This window comes from Muntiacus reevesi, chromosome 10 (assembly GCF_963930625.1).
Source record: "Muntiacus reevesi chromosome 10, mMunRee1.1, whole genome shotgun sequence".
NCBI classification, from domain to species: domain Eukaryota; kingdom Metazoa; phylum Chordata; class Mammalia; order Artiodactyla; family Cervidae; genus Muntiacus; species Muntiacus reevesi.
The window spans coordinates 31,427,595-31,435,128 of NC_089258.1; the positions used below are offsets into that span (position 1 = coordinate 31,427,595).

At 48.8% G+C, this 7,534-nt stretch overlaps 1 protein-coding gene across 4 annotated transcripts in view; it reads right to left on the bottom strand.

Annotated features, from left to right (window-relative positions):
* LPAR1 (lysophosphatidic acid receptor 1) overlaps positions 1–3,212 on the bottom strand; it is a 166,424-nt gene extending 163,212 nt beyond the window's left edge. The window contains exon 1 of one of the 4 annotated variants that reach the window (XM_065946352.1): positions 3,075–3,212. The gene's annotated coding sequence lies outside the window, so the exon portion shown is untranslated. The other 3 variants (XM_065946349.1, XM_065946351.1, XM_065946353.1) reach the window with 3 other exon arrangements.
* Between the last annotated feature and the right edge of the window lie 4,322 nt (positions 3,213–7,534).

The following is a 7,534-nucleotide window of genomic DNA, read 5'->3' on the forward strand; positions in this document are numbered from 1 at the left end:
GTGTTAAAAGGGTGGCCACTTACATTCCCATGTCTGATATCTTTCCCCATCACTTACAGCGATTCTGAGATCCAGAGAGCCCATAGCTACCGCTCATCTCCAGCTGCTGCTAAGTCGCTTCAGTCGTGTCCGACTCTGTATGACCCTATAGACGGCAGGCCACCAGGCTCCCCATAGACGGCAGCCCACCAGGCTCCCCCGTCCCTGGGGTTCTCCAGGCAAGAACACTGGAGTGGGTTGCCATTTCCTTCTCCAATGCATGAAAGAGAAAAGTGAAAGTGAAGTCGCTCAGCCGTGTCCGACTCTTAGCGACCCCATGGACTGCAGTCTACCAGGCTCCTCCGCCCATGGGATTTTCCAGGCAAGAGTCCTGGAGTGGGGTGCCATTGCCTTCTCTGCTCATCTCCAGACAATGATGCAAATGGGAAATTGGTCAGGTCAGACAATGGACTCCAGGTCAATTTTATGGTTAAGTAGGCTCACCCACTTTAAATAAAGTGGGTAATGGAAGACTGACTAGAGTGGGAAGGGAGCAGGTATTACTGATGTCCTTGTGGATGAGGAAAACAAAAAACAGAGGAAAAATCAACTTCTAGCTCAGTTTTTTTCCCTCTCCTGGCATCTCCCACTGCTGGTTTTCTTACACCTTCTCAGCCTGCTTGCCCTCCCCCATACCTCCCAGACTAACCGGTTTATACTCCCCTTTACTCACTTCCTACTGTTCCAACATGGGATAACCACACTCCAGTTTCTAGTTATCGGAAGGAGCTGGAAGGAACAGCAAAGATGATCAAACCCTTCCATTTTCCAGATGAGGACAGGGACAGGCAGAAGGACTAGTTGACCCAACTGGCTAAGGTCGCACCGCTAGGGGGCGTGGTGTGCCTGTGGTTCATTGCGATAACCCGGTCCTCCTGCTGGTCCTTCAGCCTGACCTTGCTGCCAAACAGTACCTCTGGCTACTTGGCTTCTTTATCCTCAAATTAAACCGCATCAAGAAAAACGCAGCCTTAATAATGGTGATCATTATTCACAATTTTGCATTTGGGACAAATATGCTCCAGTCTCCCTGAATTGGAGAATCAAAGGCAGAAACAACCGGATGACATATGTGTGTTAACACAATCTAGTTCCGTCCAAATAAGCATAACTCCAGTACACACCCTTTTTCCTTGGGGCTTTACTACTCTTATCTGTCAAGGGAATAGTTTCTTAGGAGAAGGAACTTTGCAAGTTTTCCAGTGCAGTCTCCCTTTAACCGGAATTGAAAGCCTTGAATTACAGACCTCCTGCTTCACGGTTATAGCAGGCTGGGCAAATGACACTTAAGCAAATAGGTGAAAAACTCGGACTGTTAAAGCCTGAAGGAATAGAGGATTTTGCTCTCCTAACTGAAGTTACCTGTTTCAAGATTCATGTTTGTAAATATGAGTTTATTCAACAGAAAACAATACATTCACAGTGAAACTTTAACAAGCCAGCGCTCACTGGAAACCCACGTTTACAAAAACTCCATAGATTTCAACAAAAAGGAAAAGAAAGAGAAGTAGCAGCAGAGAGCAGGAATCTCAGGCCCCAGACTGAAGGCAGCAACAAGTCCTGGATACCGTCATTCTTACACATCGAAGTCCAAATTGCAGCAAAGAAGAGAATAAATAGTAAGTCCATTCACAACAAACTCGTCCTACACACACACACACACACACACACGAAGCCCGTCGATTTCAAAACCACCAACTCAAAGCCAGGTCCCTCCCTTGCCTTAAGACTTCCCAGTTACTTGATAAACGTGTTTGTTAGGCGGGTGAGCAGAAACTTAAGCTTAAAGTCCTCAGCCGGGAGAGACGGCTGAGTGGGGGTGAGAAGCAAGTGGTGCGGGAGCCCGGCGCTGCCGGGCGCGAGGACCCCCGGCGGCCCAGGTCCACCCGGACGCGGCTGGGAGAGGACGTCGAGCGCCCCCCGCCTGCCTTCTTGTGCCCCCACCCAGTCCCAGGTAAGCGGGACCACCTACGTGTCACTTGGGCGGGTCCCGATCGCAGGCACAGCGTGGGCCCCGAGGCGCGCTGAGGACCGGAGGGCGGGGGCCCCGGGCGGCTGCGGCAACTGCTCTCCCCGGGCTCGGTCAACTGGTTGGGGAGGCCGGCAGCGCCTCGCTCCTTCAGGCTGGCCCGCGGGCATGGACACCCACCCACACCCGGCACAGGCGCGCGCGTATACACACACACACACACACACAAACACACGCACCCACAGCCACAAAGCGCGCCTGCCGCCGGGCAGCGCGATCCCGGGGCGCCCTTTGGCCGCAGAAGGGACCCGGCGGCCGCTGGCTCGGCGCTCAGAGGGTACCGTCTCCCCGCGCCGCGCCCAGCCTTTACCTGCGCCCGCCGCCGCCGCGCGTCCGGCTCCCGCCGCCCCCAGGCTGGCCTCAGGCTGCGCGGTCAATCCCCGCAGCCCCCGCCCCGTGGCCCGCCGAGCCCGGCCCTCCGCCCGCCCCTCGGCCGTCGCCCGGAGCGGGGCCGCCCCCTGCGCCCACCCCGCCGGGGTCCCGCGCGCGGCCGGGAGGCCGGGAAGGGCTCGGCAGCGCGGGGACCCTGGCCGCCCGAGACCCGGGCGGGCTCCGCTGGGGGACAGGGGCGTCGCGGCTCGGGGAGCGTCTGCCGCCGCTCGGCCCGGAGTGCTCCGGCTTTGGCGCGCTGGCAGGGGCGGCGGGGGAGGGGGCGCCGAGGGAGGGCCACGGGAGCCGCGCCGACGCCGGCCGCCTTCTTCCTCCGCCTCCTTTTCTGCTGGCTCCACGTAGCACAAGTCAGCAAGTCCTGCACCTCTCGACTCCCGCCCCCTGGCTCATTCCCTCACCTGGCGCGACGCCCCCCGAGCCCAGACCCTCGGCGCTCCTCCTCCCCCATTCAGCTGCTGGACCCCCAGCCCCGTCTGCAGGGCGGGGGCGGAGGGCAGCTCGAGCCTCCCATTCATTATCTTCCCAGCGCCCCCCACCCGGAGAGGACCCACCCGCGGCCCGAGACCCTGGGGCCTCCAACTCCAGCTCCCCACCCCCCGCCCGCTCCCGCGCTCACCTCTGCGACCGGCAGCTTGCGGGACTCGGGTGGCCACCCCCACACGTTGCATTTTCATTTTGTCGCTCTTTTCTTCCCACTTGAAAAGCTCTGGAAGACATCGCCGGGCCCGCGGAACCCCTAACGTCTGGCCTCTGGCGTAGTTCAGTGTCCAAACTTTCCAGCAGGCACAGTTCTCCCAGCGCAACTTTTAACTCGAGGCTGAGAAGAACGCGGAGTCAATTTTGCTGCCGGGAAGGTGCACACGTTTCCATTTCTGAGTTTGCGACTGACTGGGTCTGCAGACCAAAGCGAGTGTGACTGTGCTCCCCTTGTTCTCCATATCCATGATTATAAATTTCTCTTCCGCTTTCCCAGTTTGCACTTGCACTTCGCCAAGCCAAGTGCAAACTATCAATTTTAGAAGAGTAATTAAGGGCGGGGAATACACACCTGAAGGCGTGGGCGGGAGCGGTGCGGGACTAAGGCCTGGGGATCCTTATCCGGAAAGAGGCAGCCGGAGAGACTCGCCGGGTTCTGAACACCACCCAGTCCTCGGGGCGGGGGCCACGGGTAGGACGCGAGGGCTCTCCAGCCGCGCCACCCCCTACCACCTACCACCCTTGGCTTCCAGGGGTGTTGGCAGTCCTCTGCCTCTGGCTCCACTGCTAAAGCCGCAGCACAACAGAAGTGGCTGCCTACAAGTAAACACTGCAGACTCGCCTGAAAGGGCACGTGGGGGCCGCTCCCGGTGTGGAAGGGAACTTGGCAGGGCTGATCCAACTACCTGTAAGAAAGAAAGGCAGAACCGCGACGGAGGGCTGCGTTGGTGTCGGTCACTCGGTAACCTAGGGCTTTGCAGAAAAGAAAGATCACTGGAAACCGCAGCGAGTGGGGAGGGGCAGACTTCTTGGAAGGGATAGCTTCCAATAAGGTATAGCTTCGAAAAGAACATGACCATCTCCCCAAGTGACTGCTGAGAACTTTGGGTGAGTTGGTCTCCTGGTTTTCGCAGGATGCTCAAGGCTAAGAACCAGACTGCTCAGCAATTACTATCTGAGACTGTTTCCTTTTTCAAACAATGTATCAAATCCCCTTTGTTTAAAAAAAAAAAATCAGCTTTAAATGACTGCCTTCTCCCCTTTCCTACCAATTTATAATTTCTTTTATAATAATGTGAAAAATTAGAAATTTTAATACATGCACGGTGCTAGTATATTCATTTACAGCATGCAGAAAGTATATAAAAACTCTTATCACACGAACAGTGAGAGCTGATCTTACACCAGGACGAATAGGAAAATATCCACTATATAATCTAAGTATAATACAAAGTATATACTGGTAAGAAAAGAAAGAATATACTTGAAAGGGACTTTTGTTTTCAACTATATCTCTACCCAACTCAGAAAACTCACTTAGCTAATTTTCCTGTCTTTCTACTACACACTCAGTATTTACTGTTGGGTTTCTCAATACTAAAACTTCTATATCTAGTAAAAAGAATACTTTAAAATTGTATTGAATTTTATTAAAAATACTTAAGTATAGCAGTAAATAGTATCAAATAATCATTTAATTAATTTACAAGTTAATTATTTCAATGTTTAGGCCTTCCTCATAAATCAAAGGTAAAGTGTGAATGAGTTTCTTGCTGAGCCCTCAGCTTGAATGTTTTCCAATATATTTATTTTTTTCCAATATATATATTTCACCTCCAATATATTTATTTCAGGAATATGGCTGCTTCTGCTTTGACTACGTATTAACTGACCAAACTACTCTCTGGTCCTTTCTAACATCAAATGAGGAATTCTGTCCATACAAGATAAGTATACAAGAGTTTCCAATTTATTTGCTTTAAAAAAATTTATTTCCTCTTTATTGGCCTACTGTCCTACTGTGGTCTAGAATGAATTAGCAAAGTACAGGGTCAGCCTGGACAGACTTGTCTCCCTGACATGTGTAGACCTGCCTGAATGAGACTGTTCTGCACCCAGGTTTCGTTCAATAACTTTAAAATCAACTCTAGGTCATATGCCCATTTGTAAACAGAGAGAGAAAATGAAATCCAATACAGAATCCAGTTCATTACAGAGATTAATCCATCAAAACAAGTATTACATTCCAAACAAGTCAGTTTTCTCTTCTGTAAAATGGGATGATAATACTAATTCAGTCTACTCTATTGGGTTCCAAGCTGCCTTTATCAAAGTAAGGTAATACATTTGAACAGACTTCATACACAAAAGTAGGTGATGTGATTTCAACAGAGATGCAGAAGGATATCTTGATGTACTCTCTTTAACGTTTTTATCTGTCTGTGGCCCTCTTGCCATTCAAACTGATTGCCTTTCTTGGATAGGCAACTTAATGCTTTTTGTCCTAACCTTTCTCTGTCATCCTCTGCCAAGCAATCCTTCTCCAGGTCTGTTTCTTCAAATGACTTCAGCAGACTGAGAGACCCAAAGACAGTGGTGCCATCAAACATGAGAAAAAATATTTTTAGAAAAATGAAAAGAATCTGAGTGGGGAATACTTCCAGCACAGTTTACGTTAATATCTTAAAGGATAACAGTAGACTTTGTCAGGTTATTGCTGTTATTAGTGATCCAAGGACTATAATTTGCAAAAAGCATTTAGGACTGAAACACTGGCTGTCACTACTTTGGGCTCTATTTGTTCAGAAGGGGCTACTGATCACGCCAGTTCCCTCTGCCTCCCCACATTTCTTCCGTCTGGCAAAAAGCCTTTGAAATTTTTTATTAAAGAGTAATCAAAACTATCAGCAAAAGAGATCTGTTGGAAACTTTCCCTCCAGTCTATGAATGTAGAAAGTATATTCTGGTGAAACAACACCCTGAGAGAATTCAGCCTGCTTGGGAAAGTTTTTCAGGTGCCTCTCAGACAGAGGTTTCTTCCTTTTTAAAATGGTATATTTATGCCTCTCTGGTGTTTTTCCCCTTGATCAGAAAGAAATCATTCTCCTTTGGATACCTTTCTATTTGAAAAGGCCAGTGGTAGAGGAAGGTGAGGCAGCCCAGTGTAGTAACAATAAAGAAAACTCTTCAGGGTAGTAGCGACATCTGGAGACTCTCGGAACGGGGAATAGAAGATGGGATTGTGTGTGCAGCAGCCCTGCATGAGGACCAGACTGCAAGGAAATGAGAGCCCTAAACAGAGTGACTCTCTGCTCACCATTTTCTTATCACCTATTTCTGCATGAATAATCCGGGTAATGTCTGAAGTAGATCAAGGTCAATCAATCTTTTTCTTGTAGTCTCCTTCACCCAAATTAAAAGCTTTTGATCTAAAATGGTGTTGTGGTTCGGGAATGAAAAAGAAAATATATAGTTGTTATATATAATTTTAGAGCTAAAAACAGGCCTAAATATTTTTTAAAAATCATACAAAGGGTCACAAAACAAAAAGTTAGTTTTATAAAGCAATAATAAAACTAGTGGATTTATAGGTGGCACCACTGGTAAAGAACCTGCCTGCCAAGGCAGGAGATGTAAGAGACATGGGTTCAATCCCTGGGTCAGGAAGGTCCCCTGGTGGACCGTATGGCAAGTCTGGCATGCCAAGTCCAGCATTCCTGCCTGGAGAATCCCATGGACAGAGGAGTCTGGCGGGCTACAGTCCACAGGGCCGCAGAGTCAGACACGACTGATGCAACTTAGCACACACACAGTAGACTCATAGTGGGAAAGACAGAAAAGAAGCAAGACTATGCATAAGATTATAATTATACTTTTGCCATCACTTCATGGTAAATAAATGGGGAAAAAATGGAAACAGTGAAAGAATTTATTTTCTTGGACTCCAAAAATCACCACGGAGGGTGACAGCAGCCATGAAATTAAAAAGATGATTGCTTCTTGGAAGAAAAACTATGACAAACCTAGACAGCATACTAAAAAGCAAAGACATCACTTGCCAACAAAGGTCCATCTAATCAAAGCTATGGTTTTTCCAGTAGTCATGTATGGATGTGAGATTTGGATCATATAAAAGGCTGAGCACCAAAGAACTGATGCTTTTGAACTGTGGTGCTAGAGAAGACTCTTGAGAGTCCCTTGAACTGCAAGGAGATAAAACCAGTCAATCCTAAAGGAAATCAACCCTGAATAATCATTGGAAGGACTGATGCTGAAGCTGAAGCTCCAATACTTTGGTCACTTGATGCAAAGAGCTGACTCACTGGAAAAGACTGTTGCTGGGAAAGATTGAAGGCATGAGGAGAGGGGGTGACAGAGGATGAGATGGGTGGATGGCATCACCAACTCAGTGGACATGACCTTAAGCAAATTCTAGGAGATAGTAGAGGACAGGGAAGCCTGGCATGCTGCAGTCCATGGGGTCACAAAGAGATGGACATGACTTAGCAACTGAACAATAACAACAGTACATATTGTAACAGAGGTAACTACAATATCCATTCTTGCCTTTTAGGATACCAGTTAGATTAGATTTCCAGC